The sequence below is a fragment of the Dama dama genome, chromosome 25 (genome assembly GCF_033118175.1).
Source record: "Dama dama isolate Ldn47 chromosome 25, ASM3311817v1, whole genome shotgun sequence".
NCBI lineage: Eukaryota > Metazoa > Chordata > Mammalia > Artiodactyla > Cervidae > Dama > Dama dama.
Genome location: NC_083705.1, coordinates 39,613,056 through 39,628,180, shown reverse-complemented (window position 1 = coordinate 39,628,180; position 15,125 = coordinate 39,613,056). Strand labels below are relative to the sequence as shown.

Here is a 15,125-nt window from a genome sequence, read left to right as displayed (position 1 = left end):
TTTCCATGCCCTGGGGAATTTTGTTTTATTCTAGTACTAAGAAGCTTGGTTTCTTTAAGTTGTTGTTTAAACATTTATCTCTGGGTATAATATATATATGTATTTTACAGGATTCTGAGATACACACACACACACACACACACACACACACACATAATTTAGTAAACCCAAGCTGTTAAATAAATGACATTACAAGTGGCTGTCAGTAGTAAAGTAAATAGTAAAAAGATAGCGTGACTCGCTGGTCTGTCAGATCTCAGACAACCTGGAACTGGACTTTTGAACTTTCTGCTTAGAAAAGCCTGTGGTGACGAGAGTTTGATGCTTTAACAACATGTCAGGCTTATGCAGAAGGATACTGATTTTCTAAAGCACGTTGACAGCTTCTCACTTTATTTTCCCTGCAGTGGAATGAGGTGGAAAGGCCCGTATTTGACAGATGTCCTGCGCAGGACATTTAAAAGCCACGTTCCCTAGGTTGCACACAAGGACAATCCGGGGACTGAGGCCTGTGTCTGAATACCCACCTCCCTGTGCCCCAGGGTCTGGACATACTCCTGTTCTAACATGCCTTGTGTCCTTGGTAAATTACTTCATCTCTCCTGCCTCTGTTTTCTAACCTGTAAAATGAGGTTCTTCCTACTTTTAACTATCTTTTCACCATGCCCCAGCAAGTAGGAGTTTGCAAATTGGTTGCAGGTGGAAAGAAGCAGCGTTGGGTTTGCTAATTGCACTTTTCAAGCGGTCTCGTCCGTTTTCTCTCCCTTTCCAGCCCAGTGCTAATGTAAGCGTTTCTCTGAATTTGTTGACTGCACTTATGCTCTTTTAGGTCCTGCCTCCTTTTTGGGAACAGGGGTGGGCGGAGAGGAAGGAAGTGTCCTGCAACTACCAATATTTTCCTCTAGGAGGAGCCGCGCAGCCCAGATGACAGTGACACGCACCAACTCCCAACTCCTCGCCGGGGAACGCTTCATCCCGGCTCCGCGGAATGCTCGGCCGGGACGGCGTTCTGCGCCTCCGCAGCGGGTCTCGAACCGGCCGCCCTCAGCTCCCGCTCCCACTCGCCGCGGCCGCCCGGCTCCCGGGGGCGGCGGGCCGGGCCCGGCGTGACCCCTGGTGAACGGCGGCCGCCGGTTCCCACCCCTCCCCTCCCAGCCTCCCTTCCCGGCTCACCCCGCCCCCTCCCCCTCCCCGAGCCTGACAGCCCGCGAGCCGCCGAGCAGGGCGCAGCCATGGGAAGAGGAGGCGGTCTGGGGAGCGGCGGCGGCGGCGGCGGCGGCGGAGGCGGCTGCAGCGGCGGCGGCGGCGGCGGCGGCTGCTGAGCCGAGGCGGCGGCGGGGACCCGGGGGGCCGCAGGGCCCCGCGCCCTCGGCCCCAGGGCGGACGCGAACCGCGCTCTCTCTCCGGAGGCGAGGCTCGGAGGTACTGGAAGGGAGCTCCGGGATCCGGCTGTTACTTTTCCACTGTTGTGTCGGGGGGGCTGGGAGTGGAGCCTGGGACGCCAGTTGTTTATGAAAAGTGGGAAATCTGTCTTACGTATTTACACTGATAATTTTTGTCCTGGTGACTCGGGGGTTGGCGGTGCGCCCCTCCTCCTCGCCAAGAAGTTGTTTTCAGCTGGTGGGTAGTTGTAACCCGATCCACGCTCTGGACGTGTGTCTGTGTGTGTGTGTCTGTGTAAGTTAGTGGGGGGCATCAGGGAGTTAGGGGTGACAGGCGAACCATCCCGCGCTGGCGATTGCTCCCACCCGTGTTTGCGGTGCCTGGAGGGGCTTCCTCCGAATTCAGTTTTGTTCAAGTCTTAGAAGTTGTGCGAGCGTTTCTGTTTGACATCATCAGTCAGCCGGGCTGGGGCAGGAACTGCAGAGGCTCGGCTGCTGAACGAGGAGAGGTCCCAGGCTGCGCGGGGAGAGGACGAGAGAGAGGAGGTTGTCCGGCTCTGCGCCTCTAGCCCTCGCGCTCCCCCCCAAAGCGCACCACCCTTTTTGCGTTTGTGCAGGCTGCAGCCGGGCCATTGGCACCGGCGGAGCCGGGGCTGGAGTCACGGCCAGCAGTCCGCATGAGCTGGGGTGGGTGGAGATCGTGGCGAGCCGAGCTGCTCCAGCCCTGGACACACTCGCGGTTATGAAATCGACCACGCTCAAAGTTTTGACAGAACTGCCCGAGGCAAGAGAGCGGCGGGTGAGTGGGATAGTGTCGGATCTGGGGTGAAGAGTCTGGCGGTGCTCAGTGGGAGGGTGCTGAGCAGAATCACCGACTTGCGGGTGCACAGGGAAGTCTATTTTGGGGTGAGTGCTTTATGTATAACCCGGAGCAGGGGGGTACGCCTGTTGGGGCCGCGCTGCGGGAGTCGGTGGCCGGATGCGGGGTCTGAGTGCTGAATGGGTGTGTACGTGCGCGCTGTGTGTGTGCGCCCATGTGTGCTCCTGGGGGTGGGGGGCGTGTCGGAGCCTGAGCCAGTAGGGTGTGCGGGGGACTTGGGGGGAGGAGGTCGGAGAGGTGCGGCCCGCCTGTTTGTGCAGCCAGAAGACCTTGGAAGGGACTGGGAAAGGTAACGGGAAGCCAGGGGGTTGGGAAGTCGCAGGAGTTGCTGAACGGGATTTAAGTACCACAGACTTTAAAATACTAATCCCTTTGCCTTCGAAGGGCTGGTGGTAGAGGTTTCTGGAGCTCTCAGGAGACCTGCACAGGAGGACTGAAGGTCTAGGAGATGTGTGAATGTGTGGGTTCAGAAGCCCGGAGACGCGGGCGCAGTTTGGATCGGTGGATCCGAGATTCCCAGGGTGCTGTAGTCAGTCTCTGGGGGGTTCACATTCCCTAGTGTGTGTGCCTGGGAAGGCACTCACTTTTCCTCACCGTGGCAGTTCTGTGCCCTCAGCAGTTGTCATCTTGGAAGTCCTTTTCTCTGGGGATGCCAGGGTATACAGACTTTGCAGGTAACTAGTATTGAAACATTTCTAGAAATTAAAATGCTGAATAGAAACGAAATAAAATTTAGTGGATGAGAGTTGTTGGTTCCATCTTTTCTGTGATTGAGGATTGTTTCCTTATGAGAAAAGCAAAGCTCAGTGTTGCCAGATTAGATTTCAAGGAGTCTGGGTCATTGATGGTTTCCCTTCAGATGGACTTTAGATGGAGCTGGAAGGATGTGTTTTAAGCCAGAGACCATTGGAAAACTTCATTTGTGGCCTGAGTATGTCCCATCTTTCATCTTCTTCCTCCCTCTTGTAAACTTCTTGCTTCACATGAGTCTAAGGAAAGTTGGTGAGTCAACATTCAGTTTTTCTTTTGGAGTAAATATTATCACAGTGAAATTATAGTTTAAATCTCCTGAATAGCATGGAAAGCCAGCACTTCATGGGCAGAGGTGTGAAACGAAAATCTGTAAATGCATTGACAAAGTGACAATACCAGTGCATTTTTTTTTTCCCCCAAACTGAGCCTAACTTTGCCTGGCAAATATTTTTTCTAGGCAGAGTTTGGGGCTATGCTTTTGATTGTTAGTTTTTAAAACAACAGACTCCACATCATAAGCTTTTAAAATGGATTCTATTATTAGACACCTTCTCTGTGCTATCTCTGGTGCATGTGTTAACAGATGTTTATGGTGCTTAGTAACCTATGGAATTGTCATATTGAGTATCTTGTTAGCTCAAGACATAATGTTTATAGCATAATGTAATAAATGAACCCTCGTTGCAGTCTGCTTCTGCCAAGCACATGAAGCACCCCAACATGGAAACAAATCTTAAAGTTGGTCCAACTTGGCAAATCTTTTTGGCCATCTGCTCATAAGCGTTGTTAATATAAAGATAGATCTGAGTGATACACTGAGAATAAGGCACAGCATAATGGTTAGCTTAGAAAAAAGGCATGGGTTGTATCTTTTAAATCTACTAACCTTAAGCTTATGGTCATTCCACTGGTAAACTGCTGGAGTTTTGGTTTACTTTCAGAGAATACATTTTTTTAAAGTATGTCAATAATGAAAATAATTTATATTTTGTGTGTGTGTTCACATATGTCCATACAAATCACCTCTTTTTCTTTTTAAAAAAGAAACCCCTATAAACTGTGGTAGTGACTTAAATAATATGAGTATTTAAATCACCTAATCACTTTCTAAATCTTGAGTTGGTGAGAATCAAAGTGTTCTAAGGCTAGAGTCATACCTTTGCTAGCTGGGTAAACAAGGCAATACAGGATGTCTTTTTGGTAAAGTGATATTTTTTTAAACCTGGGACAGTATAAAGTAAAGAATATACTCAATAACATGGTTGATTAGTATGATCACTGACTTTAGAGGTAGCGCCTTACCAGGGGCAAGAACCACCACTTCAGAGGCATCCCTATTAGTGGGCCAGCTGAGCTCTTCTTGGAAATAATCAGATGAAAATCTTGCTTCCTCACTAGCCAGTCTCTTCTAGGAGAGATTCATGACTAGAAAGTTCTGCCTGTACTGAATCAACATTTTCGTCTGCTTACTGGCCTAAACTGGAACCACATACAGTGAATCTAACTCCCATCCCTTTAAGTGCTGTATGGAGAACAAACAGAATTCTCCTTCTTCCTGAATTCTTTTTCACCTGTTCTCAGAGCTATTCCTCGCCCACTGTGGAGTGCCACCCATTTCTGCCCTGACCAATATGCCCTTGAGTCCACATTCTCACCATCTTTCCTAATGTTTATCGTCCAAAACAAGATGTGAAATCCCGAGTCGTGGATGTTCTACATCTATTAAGTCAGTTTAATATTCATGAGCTCTTTTAGCCATTTCATTACACTGTTCACTAATTTCAAACCTGTAAACAACTCACTTCTTTTCAAATTATTAATCATCCATACTCAAAACATTATGATATAATAGTTTCAAGACTTTTTTCATGCCTGAACTTCCAGTGAGTCTGTGGAAAATGTAATACTGTGTAGGTGAATAGAATTCTACATGCAGTGAAGACAGCTCTCTCATTTCTTACTACCAAGGAATAACAAGCCCTGAATAGCAGATGTAGAATATTCTGAAAATGAGCAAATTGCAGCTGCGTGTTACAGACAGGTAGAGATGACATTGTGAGATATTCTTTTCACAAGTGTGAGTCAGTACTCACAGTCAGCATTTATTGAAGACTTGTTCTGTCCAAGTCCTAGACACAATGCTATCTGGCCCTAAATGAAATGAAAGTACGTCACACAGAGACACTTCCTCAGGCAACTGGGGTTGAAGATGTACATATAGGACATGAACTGAGTCAACAATCTTGTCTTCCTCTGGAGAGAAATGCTTGCCGACGCCACAGGGAAGTCTGGAGCGGTTCTATCTCAGTACTCAGGGAGCTCCCTGATACTCCTCACTTACCAAGTCCTCACCTTGGAGAGAGGAAGCAAAGCTGGTTCATACGGGATAGAGGGCGTGGTGCAAAGGCAACAGCTTTGGGACCCATCTGAGCCCAGTTTGAGTCTGAACTTTACCACCAACATGCAAATTAACTCCACTGAGAATGACTTTTCTCCTCTATGAATATTTTGTGCCTACTGTCAGTGAGTATTTTCTCCTCTGTGAGTATTTTGTGCCAGAATGGAGGCGTTTCCACTTGTAGCATTTATAACCTGGACTCAGTATTAGACACCTATCTGTCATGATTGATTTCTCTTTTGTGTATCCAGCTGAGGCTTCCCGACTAAATTATGAGCTTCCTCTGCCACCAGCTGAGAATCTGCCACAGCCGAGACTCTTCTGTCTTCCTGCAGAAAGTGTTTATGCTTGATGATGATGACAGCGTTGTTTATATCAGCAAGTCTGGATGTGAAAGAAATGACCATTTCTTCTTGGCAAAGAGAGAAAACTAACCTGTGATAAAGACTGACATCTGGGCCTATCAGAAGATCCTACTTGTGCACAGACTTCAGTCAGGACAAGGGGCCAATGCGAGTCTTATGCTCTTAGATGCGATTTTCCATGCTGTTCCCCTCATGTTTGTGTGTGTTTGCATTAAGAGTCCTCACCCATCAATCACCTTTGCATTAAGGTCTCCATCCATATTACATTTTCTTCCTTGCTTTATTCTTTACTCATTTAAAGGGAGGAAATAATCAATGATAAAGTGCAGTTTTTGAAGTTCAAATATCTATTTCATTGTAATGACCTATATGGAAAAAGAAGCTGAAAAAAATATGTATATACATATATATATAAACCACTTTGCTGTACACTTGAAACTAATACAATGTTGTAAATCAGCTATATGTTAAAAAAAAAATTTTTTTTAATCTATTTCACTACTCCCTACCTCCTATTCACCCTCCTCCCTCAAATATAGCAGATCTACTGATAAGTACTTGAATATATAATTTCTAAACCAAATTTCTGCTTTGATATTAGAAACCTGCCAGTTAGGATCACATAATGTGAAATAAAGTAGGTATAAGGAAACCTGGGTCTCCTCTAACCTCTGCTTCTAACAGGCTTTGTAATTTTTGCAGACTACTTAGCTTTCTTGAGCTTCATATTTCTCACAAGTTAATAACAAATAAACAACAAAAAGAGAGAAATTATCAAAATGATCGCCTAGGATTTTTTTCAGAGCTATGTTTGTATTCATTAAATTATTGAATTTCTCTCTCAGATCTTTTTGGGCTTTGCTTGAACATCTGTAGGAACATCTATTTCACTCATTTTCAGTTTTGTGGTCTACTCTTTACATATCTGTCTTCCTTGCTAGGCTGTGGGATTCTCAAGAGCACAAAATAAATGTAATTCATTTTTTTTATTGTTTCTCTTGCTGAATGCTGTAGACACAGCCGTGTGGAAAGAGTGTTAATTGACTTAATGTGGGCTACCTTGGACGGTCGAGCTATAATTTATATCATTTATTTAACAGTGTGCAAGAATTTTGGATATAAGCATCAAGAAATACTGTTTAATGATTCTCTTCCCTTACCATTAATTTTTAAAAATCAGTTATGTAAAACAGATAAAAATGAAATCACAACCGTGCTTCCAGCTCCCATTTCTAAACAATACCGGCTCATCACAGTCTAATGCAGGAGGTCTTCCTGAAGTAGTTTCTTTTCTTTTCTTGTTGTTTTTTCTTTGAGCTAAACAAATTTCCATGAAGAGTACCAGACTCTTAAAAGAAGGATGACAGAGAGGGTCATTGCTTAGTCTCAACTTCCTTGTTGGGTGGTTATCACTACCTTTTAATATAGGCGAATGAACCCTTAGGTCAGATCCCCATTTCACTGAATAATGATTCATAGGAAGGCGATGATTTTGTCAAATTGTTGGGCCGTGTGTTTTTAATTAGCCTCTCAACTTACCTTCAAATACTCCATTCCCAAGTCAGTAGATAATTTCTTCTACAGAGTCCTTAAAACTTCCAGATGTGTTTACTGCTCTGATTAGGGCTTGCATCTTTTGTTATTGACTAGACTTCAGTCAGTTTTCTTTAGAAGAATGTCATTATAACCCCAATGAAATACACTTCTTAGATTGTGAATTTGTTTAAACATAAACAAGTCTATCCCCAGCTGGCTGGGCTTCTAAGTGGAAAGTGTATCCTAAGGAAAATGTTCACTTCATGGAGATTTGGCACCAGTGGCAGAAAGTACCCCATAAATCCCTCAGTCAGCACTAGAACCAAAAGGGCTTGCAAATTGAACAGGTGCTTTGATATATTGGTCTATGGTGGACAGCCTGCTATGCTAGACATTTGCTATAATAACTCCTTGATCGTATCCTCAGTTGTTTACAAAATAAAACATTTAAAGTAATATATAATGAAAAACCTTAAGAGAGGCATCCCTCTCTGTTCCTTTAGTATAGGGCTTCCCTGGTGGCTCAGATGGTAAAGAATCTGCCTGCAATGCTGGAGACCCAGGTTCAACCCCTGGGTTAGGAAGATCTCCTGGAGAAGGGAAGGACAACCACCTCCAGTATTCTTACCTGGAGAATCCCGTGGATAGAGGGACCTGGCAGATTACAGTCCATGGGCTCACAAAGAGTCAAAAACAAATGAGTGAGTAACATTTGTTAGTATATTAGACATATGATAAAGTCATTGGTGCATAGAAAAACTCATTTTTTTCTTCTTGCTTAAAAGTATCCTTTATCATAGTAAGCATCACATTACATCCACCTTTTAAAAAAAAATCTCTGAGTGGTCATATCAAAAGTAGAATGATATCATTACAAAACAGAGTCTTACAAAGTTTTATTCTCATGCTCGTTAAACTAGAAGGTGCTACTGTGATGCAGAAATACCTCATCTCAAGTTTGAGGATGGCTGATAAGTCCTCAGTTAGACTTCCAATTATGATTGCTATCAGTCAGATGTAAGCTTTGTCCTTGGTCAGGATGATGGCATATGATCCCACTTCACCCTATTCGTGACTTCTTTGGACATCTTCAAGCTGTGTTGTTGTTACCCAGGAAAAACCTTAATTTGATAAAGCTAAGTAAAGAAGAGCCAGGAAAAGCATAGGTGAATGAGAAATTGTGAAGATTCCTGAAGACAAACCCTCTACAATGGTTTCTTCCCATAAGGGGAGAAGATACCAGGATCCCTGCCAAGATGATGATAACAGAAGGAAAGACACTAATTTTATACCGAACAAGTCAGAAAGACTAAAGAAAGAGCAACAGAGTGAAGAGGAAGGATTTCTTTTTATCAGCCATCAGTGCAACACCATATTTCCAACAGGGACATGTGCAAAACAATCTTTGTTTGTCATAGAATAAACATTCAATACTGATATGTTACTAATGACATTGTTGTTTTTGTTCAGTCACTAAGTCATGTCTGACTTTTTGCGACCCCATGGACTGCAGTATGCCAGGCTTCCCTGTCCTTTACTATCTCCCAGAGTTTGCTCAAACTCATGTCAGTTGGTCGGTGATGCCATCCAACCATCTCATCCTCTGTCATCCCCTTCTCCTCCTGCCTTCAATCTTTCCGAGCATCAGGATGAGTCAGCTCTTTGCATCAGGTGGCCAAAGTATTGGAGCTTCAGCTTTAGCATCAGTCCTTCCAATGAATATTCAGGTTTGATTTCCTTGCTGTCCAAGGGACTCTTAAGAGTCTTCTCCAGCACCGCAATTTGAAAGGATCAATTCTTTGGCGCTCAGCCTTCTTTTTGGTCTAACTCTCATATCCATACATGCCTACTGGAAAAACTATAGTTTTGACTATATGGACCTTTGTTGGCAAAGTGATGTCTCTGCTTTTGAATATGCTGTCTAGGTTTCTCATAGCTTTCCTTCCGAGGAGTGAGTGTCTTTTAATTTCATGACTGCAGTCACTGTCCCTAGTGATTTTGGAGCCCAAGGAAAGAAAATCTATCACTCTTTTCACTTTCTCCCACCTATTTGCCATGAAGTGATGAGACTGGGTGCCGTGATCTTAGTTTTTTTAATTTGAGTTTTAAGCCAGCTTTTTTGTTCTTCTCTCTCACCCTCCTCAAGAGGCTCTTTAGTTCATTTTCACTTTCTACCATTAGAGTGGTATCATCTGCATATCTGAAGTTGTTGATATTTCTCCCAGCAACCTTGATTCTAGCTTGTGATTAATCCAGCCTGGCATTTCATATGATGTACTCTGCATAGAAGTTAAATTAAAAAGGTGACAATATACAGTCTTGACATATTCCTTTCCCAATTTGAACCAGTTTGCTCCATGTCCGTTTCTAACTGTTGCTTCTTGACCGGCATGCAGGTTTCTCAGGAAAGAGGTAAGGTATGCTGGTGTTTCCACAATCAAAGCCTTTGGCGTAGTCAGTGATACAGAAGTAGATATTTTTCTGGAATCCCGTATTTCTTCTATGATCGAATGAATGTTGGCAATTTGATCTCTGGTTCCTCTGCCTTTTCTAAAGCCAGCTTGTATATCTGAAAGTTCTCAGTTCACATACTGCTGAAGCCTAGCTTGAAGGATTTTGAGCATTACCTTGCTAGCATGTGAAATGAGTGCAATTGTGCAGTAGTTTAAACATTCTTTGGCATTTCCCTTCTTTGGGATTGGAATGAAAACTGACCTTTTCCAGTCCTGTGGCCACTGCTGAGTTTTCCAAATTTGCTAAGATATTCAGTGCAGCACTTTGACGGCATCATCTTTCAGAATTTGAAATAGCTCAACTGGAATTCCATCACTTCGTCTAACTTTGTTTGTACTAAGGTTCACTTAACTTCACACTCCAGGATGTCTGGCTCTAGGTGAGTGACCACACCATCATTATCCATGTCATTAACACCTTTTTTGAACATCTGTACAGACCTATAAGACCTTCTAGAACTAACACCAAATAAAGAATACCCTTTTCATCCTAGGGGATTGGAATGCAAAAGTAGCCAAGAGACAAGTCTAGATACACTTGGAGTAACAGGCAAGTTTGGCCTTGGAGTACAAAATGAAGTAGAGCAAAGGCTAAGAGTTTTGTCAAGAGAACGCACTGGTCATAGCAAACACTCTCTCCCAACAACACAGGAGATGACTCTACACATGGCCATTGCCAGATGGTCAATACCAAAATCAGATTGATTATATTCTTTGTAGCTGAGGTTGGATAAGTTCTATACAGTCAGCAAAAATAAGACCCAGAGCTGAGTGTAGCTCAGATCATGAGCTCCTTATTTCAAAATTCAGGCTCAAATTAAAGAAAGTAGGGGAAAACCACTAGGCCAATCAGATAGGACCTAAATCAAATCCCTTATGATTATACTGTGGAGGTAAGGAATATATTTAAGAGATTAGATCTGGTAGACAGAGTGCCGGAAGAACTATGTGGAGGTTCACAGCATTATACAATAGGCAGTGACCAAAGCCATTCCAAAGGAAAAAAAAATGCAAGAAGGCAAAGTGGTTGTCTTATGAGGCTTTACAAATAGCTGATAAAAGAAGAGAAGTGAAAGGCAAGGGAGAAAGGGAAAGATACACCCAACTGAATGCTGAGTTCCAGAGAATAGCAAAGAGAGATAAGAAGCCCTTCTTAAATGAACAATGCCAAGAAATAGAGGAAAACAGTAGATTGGGAAAGACTAGAGATCTCATCAAGAAAATTGGAGATATCAAGGGAATATTTCATGCAAGGATGGGCACAATAAAGGACAGAAACAGTAAGAACCTAACAGAAGCAGAAGAGATTAAGAAGAATTGATAAGAATACACAGAAGAACTAACGATGTTAGTATGTAGTAAAATACAGAGAGAAATTGAGGTTGTTGACAAGACCTACGTGGAGAGCTGGGGGCAAAGGGATGTGGATAGGATTGGATGATCACTAGACTGTAAGCTGATAATGCAAATTTAGTGTTAATTCGCCTTAGATTAATGATGGCACCCAAATGTGATGACCAGGTTTCCAAAGTGGATCTTGTGCAGGGCCTTGGAAACATTGAAGTAAGGTGGAAACATTTTGAATTTTTCCATGGAATGCAGTAGAACTGGGAATACTCATCTTGTCTGCCAGCTCTTGGTATACCCTCATCACAGAGTATGAGATTTTAATTCCTTTGCCTTTGTCCTGTACACTTTAGTGTTCTTATTTATTCTTTCAGTACATATAAGGTATGCAAGAGTTAATGATGTCATCTGAAAAGTACTTTGAAAACTAATTAGGAAAAGATGCTGAATAAATAAGATATTTTATTAGCCTGCAGGATGCAAATTGGCCAAGCTACTGGTATTTTGGGAATCATTGTGAAAAATCAAAGACAGAACATATATTTACTTATTTATTTTTGTATTAAAATATGTATTTCTATTTGTCTGCATTTTAATATATATTTGATGATAATACCACATAATATATAGACATTTAAAATTTTTTTCATGATCAATCATGTATTTACCTTATACATTAAAATTACTTGAAGATATATAGCACAGGTTGATTGGGAAGAATCATCTTTATACAGACTTCATCTTTATACTTCATAAGTATTATCCAAGTTCTATTTATGTCATTTCCAATTTATTTATTTATTTATTTTTATTATTTTAGTTGGAGGCTAATTACTTTACAATATTGTGGTGGTTTTTGCCATACATTCACGTGAATCAGCCATGGGTGTACATGTGTTCCCTACCCTGACCCTCTCTCCCACCTCCCTCCCCATCCCATCCCTCTGGGTCATCCCAGTGCACCAGCCCTGAGCACCCTGTCTCATACTTCAAAGCTGGACTGGCAATCTGTTTCACATATGATAACATACATGTTTCAGTGCTATTTTCTCAAATCATCACACCTTCACCGTCTCCCACAGAGTCCAAAAGTCTGTTCTTTACATCTATGTCTCTTTTGCTGTCTCACATATAGGGTCATCGTTACCATCTTTCTAAATTCCATATATATGCATTAGTATACTGTATTGGTGTTTTTCTTTCTGGCTTACTTCACTCTGTGTAATAGGCTCCAGTTTCATCCACCTCATTAGAACTGATTCAAATGTATTCTTTTTAATGGCTGAGTAATATTCCATTGTGTATATATACCACAGCTTTCTTTTCCATTCGTCTGCTGATGGACATCTAGGTTGCTTCCATGTCCTGGCTATTATAAACAGTGCTGTGATGAACATTGGGGTACACATGTCTCTTTCAATTCTGGTTTCCTTGGTGTGTATGCCCAGAAGTAGGATTGCTGGGTCATATGGCAGTTCCATTTCCAGTTTTTTAAGGAATCTCCACACTGTTCTCCATAGTGGCTGTACTGGTTTGCATTCCCACCAACAGTGTAAGAGGGTTCCCTTTTCTCCACACCCTCTCCAGCATTTATTGCTTATAAACTTTTGGATAGCAGCCATCCTGACTGGCATGTAATGGTACGTCATTGTGGTTTTGATTTCCATTTCTCTGATAATGAGTGATGTTGAGCATCTTTTCATGTGTTTGTTAGCCATTTGTATGTCTTCTTTGGAGAAATGTCTGTTTAGTTCTTTGGCCCATTTTTTGATTGGGTCATTTATTTTTCTGGAATTGAGCTGCAGGAACTGCTTGTATATTTTTGAGATTAATTCTTTGTCAGTTGCTTTGTTTGCTATTATTTTCTCCCAATCTGAAGGCTGTCTTTTCACCTTGCTTATAGTTTCCTTCTTTAAGAACACTTATTTATTGAGCCATTACCATGTTCCCAGGAATGTTCAGGACACTGGAGAATACAAAAGTAGTATAAGACATGACCTTTGATTTGAGGACCTAGCAATTAAGCTAGGAAGGCAACACTAATAATGTACGTGGGGTGCCTTTGTACTGACAGGTACACAATTTCATGAAAAATTATATTACAGAATGTAAATGTGACATTTATTTAGAGTGAAGGGAGATCTGTTTTGAGCTAAAGCGTTTGAGGTGAGGTGTTATGGACAAAGTGGCTCCAGAGCCAGGATTTAAAATGCAGTGAACTGTTTGGATAGGTAAACATTGTGCGTGAGGAGGGTGGGAACTGAGCTCCAGGAGCTGCCGGGGTCATTTGTAACAGGGAGCAGGAGGGGGTAGCAGGCTGTGGGTTGGTTTCCCACTGGGAACCCTTCTCATTGCTAATTATGGATTTACAGATGTGCCACATAGGCCCCTCCCTTGGGTGGCTGTTGGGACATGGCTATCCTGAACCTAGTCCTTGCCAGACAGTGGTGACGCTTACAGGTGTCTCTGTAAACTTCTCTTGCATGAACATTATGCAAATTCAATTTTAAAACTTCTTTCTTTAGCAATATTCCAAGAAGTCTGTTAAAGATGCCCACATTGTGGTTTTCCTTTAAGAATATGATCCTGAATGGACCCTACGATGGTAGAGCTGGCCTGGGATTTCCTCCTCTAGCCCCACTTCCCTGCCGCATCCTTGTTCTGACAGTGTTGGGCCTGTAGAGCCATGGAGCTTCCTAGAATCTGAGATCCTTCACCAGAGATTCTCAGGCATTCTGCTAAGCAGGGCATAGGGGCATTTGGAAATAGGGTTGTTCAAAGGACTGGAAGGATTTATGGACTTTTAGTGCCTAGAGTCAGGATGCTAAATCTCTGTAATGCCTGAGGCCACCCTACACAAAGGAGAATGCTAGTAGACCCTTGCTGAAAGCTGAATCCAACATCCTCCCTTTATTTATAGATGAGGAAATGGGAGTGACAAGACTTCCCCAGCATTAAACTCCCCAGGGACAGTGCCAGATTTATAGCCCTGTTCCTCTAGCTTTCTTTGAAGGGTTCTTTCTGCTACATCACAGTCCCACTCATAAACATTGACTTTCACTCTGTTGTTTATAGCATGTGGTTTATCTCCATCATTCATGAGTGGGTGGGTTGTGGATTAAGACAAGTGACACTTGACCAACAGTTCCTTTCCCTGGGAAAACACAGGGATTTGCCTGTGAGTTGGGGCTGGCGGATGTCTTCTGGGGTGGTGGCAGCCGCTGCAGAAGCCTAAAGGTAGGTTGGCATTTTGGAAAGAGCACGCAGCAGGCTTTGGAATCACACAGATCTGGCTTATGGGAAGAGATTTGAATCTATCTCAGTCATTTACTCCCTTGGAGAAGGGAATGGCAACCCACTCCAGTATTCTTGCCTGGAGAATTCCATGGGCAGAGGACCCTGGTGGGCTCCAGTCCATGGGGTCGCAAATGGGGTCACAAAGAGTCGGACATGACTAAGTGACTAACATTTTCACTTTTTCACTGCCATTTACTACCTTTACAACTCTCAGCAAGTTAATGAATCATTCTGAACTTTGTCTGCAAAAGGGAGATAGTGATTCTTACTTGGGAAAGCTGATGTAGTTTAAATGAATCCAAACAATGCCTGGCTCATATGGATGACCAGCAGTACCATCTTGCTCTAAGAGAGAACCTTAAAACGTTTCCTCCTAAAGGGTCACTTGATACGAATTGCTGCTTTTTTGCCCACTTCTGCTTTCTCTGATCAACCCAATTTGCGGCTTTAATGAGTCCCTGAAGTGTTTCTTTTGTTTGAATTGTTGAAATTTCCTCCTTCAGAAGAGGCCAGAGATTAGTTTCTTGTGACTTCTCTGTTAATGTGCCTAGACTATTACCATACAACAGAAATGAAAGATTTATCCAGATGATTATCAGTGGCTTGTGAAATTCGACTTTTAAAATCAGTACCATAAGCCATTCCTGTATATGA

General features: G+C 42.8%; 1 protein-coding gene across 4 annotated transcripts in view; it reads left to right on the top strand.

Annotated features, from left to right (window-relative positions):
* Positions 1 to 1,312: 1,312 nt before the first annotated feature.
* GHR (growth hormone receptor) overlaps positions 1,313 to 15,125 on the top strand; it is a 307,318-nt gene continuing 293,505 nt past the window's right edge. For 2 of the 4 annotated variants that reach the window (XM_061129867.1, XM_061129865.1), the window contains exon 1: positions 1,313 to 1,422. The gene's annotated coding sequence lies outside the window, so the exon portion shown is untranslated. Of the gene's footprint in view, positions 1,423 to 1,751; positions 2,182 to 15,125 lie in introns of those variants that run through there. The other 2 variants (XM_061129866.1, XM_061129868.1) reach the window with 2 other exon arrangements.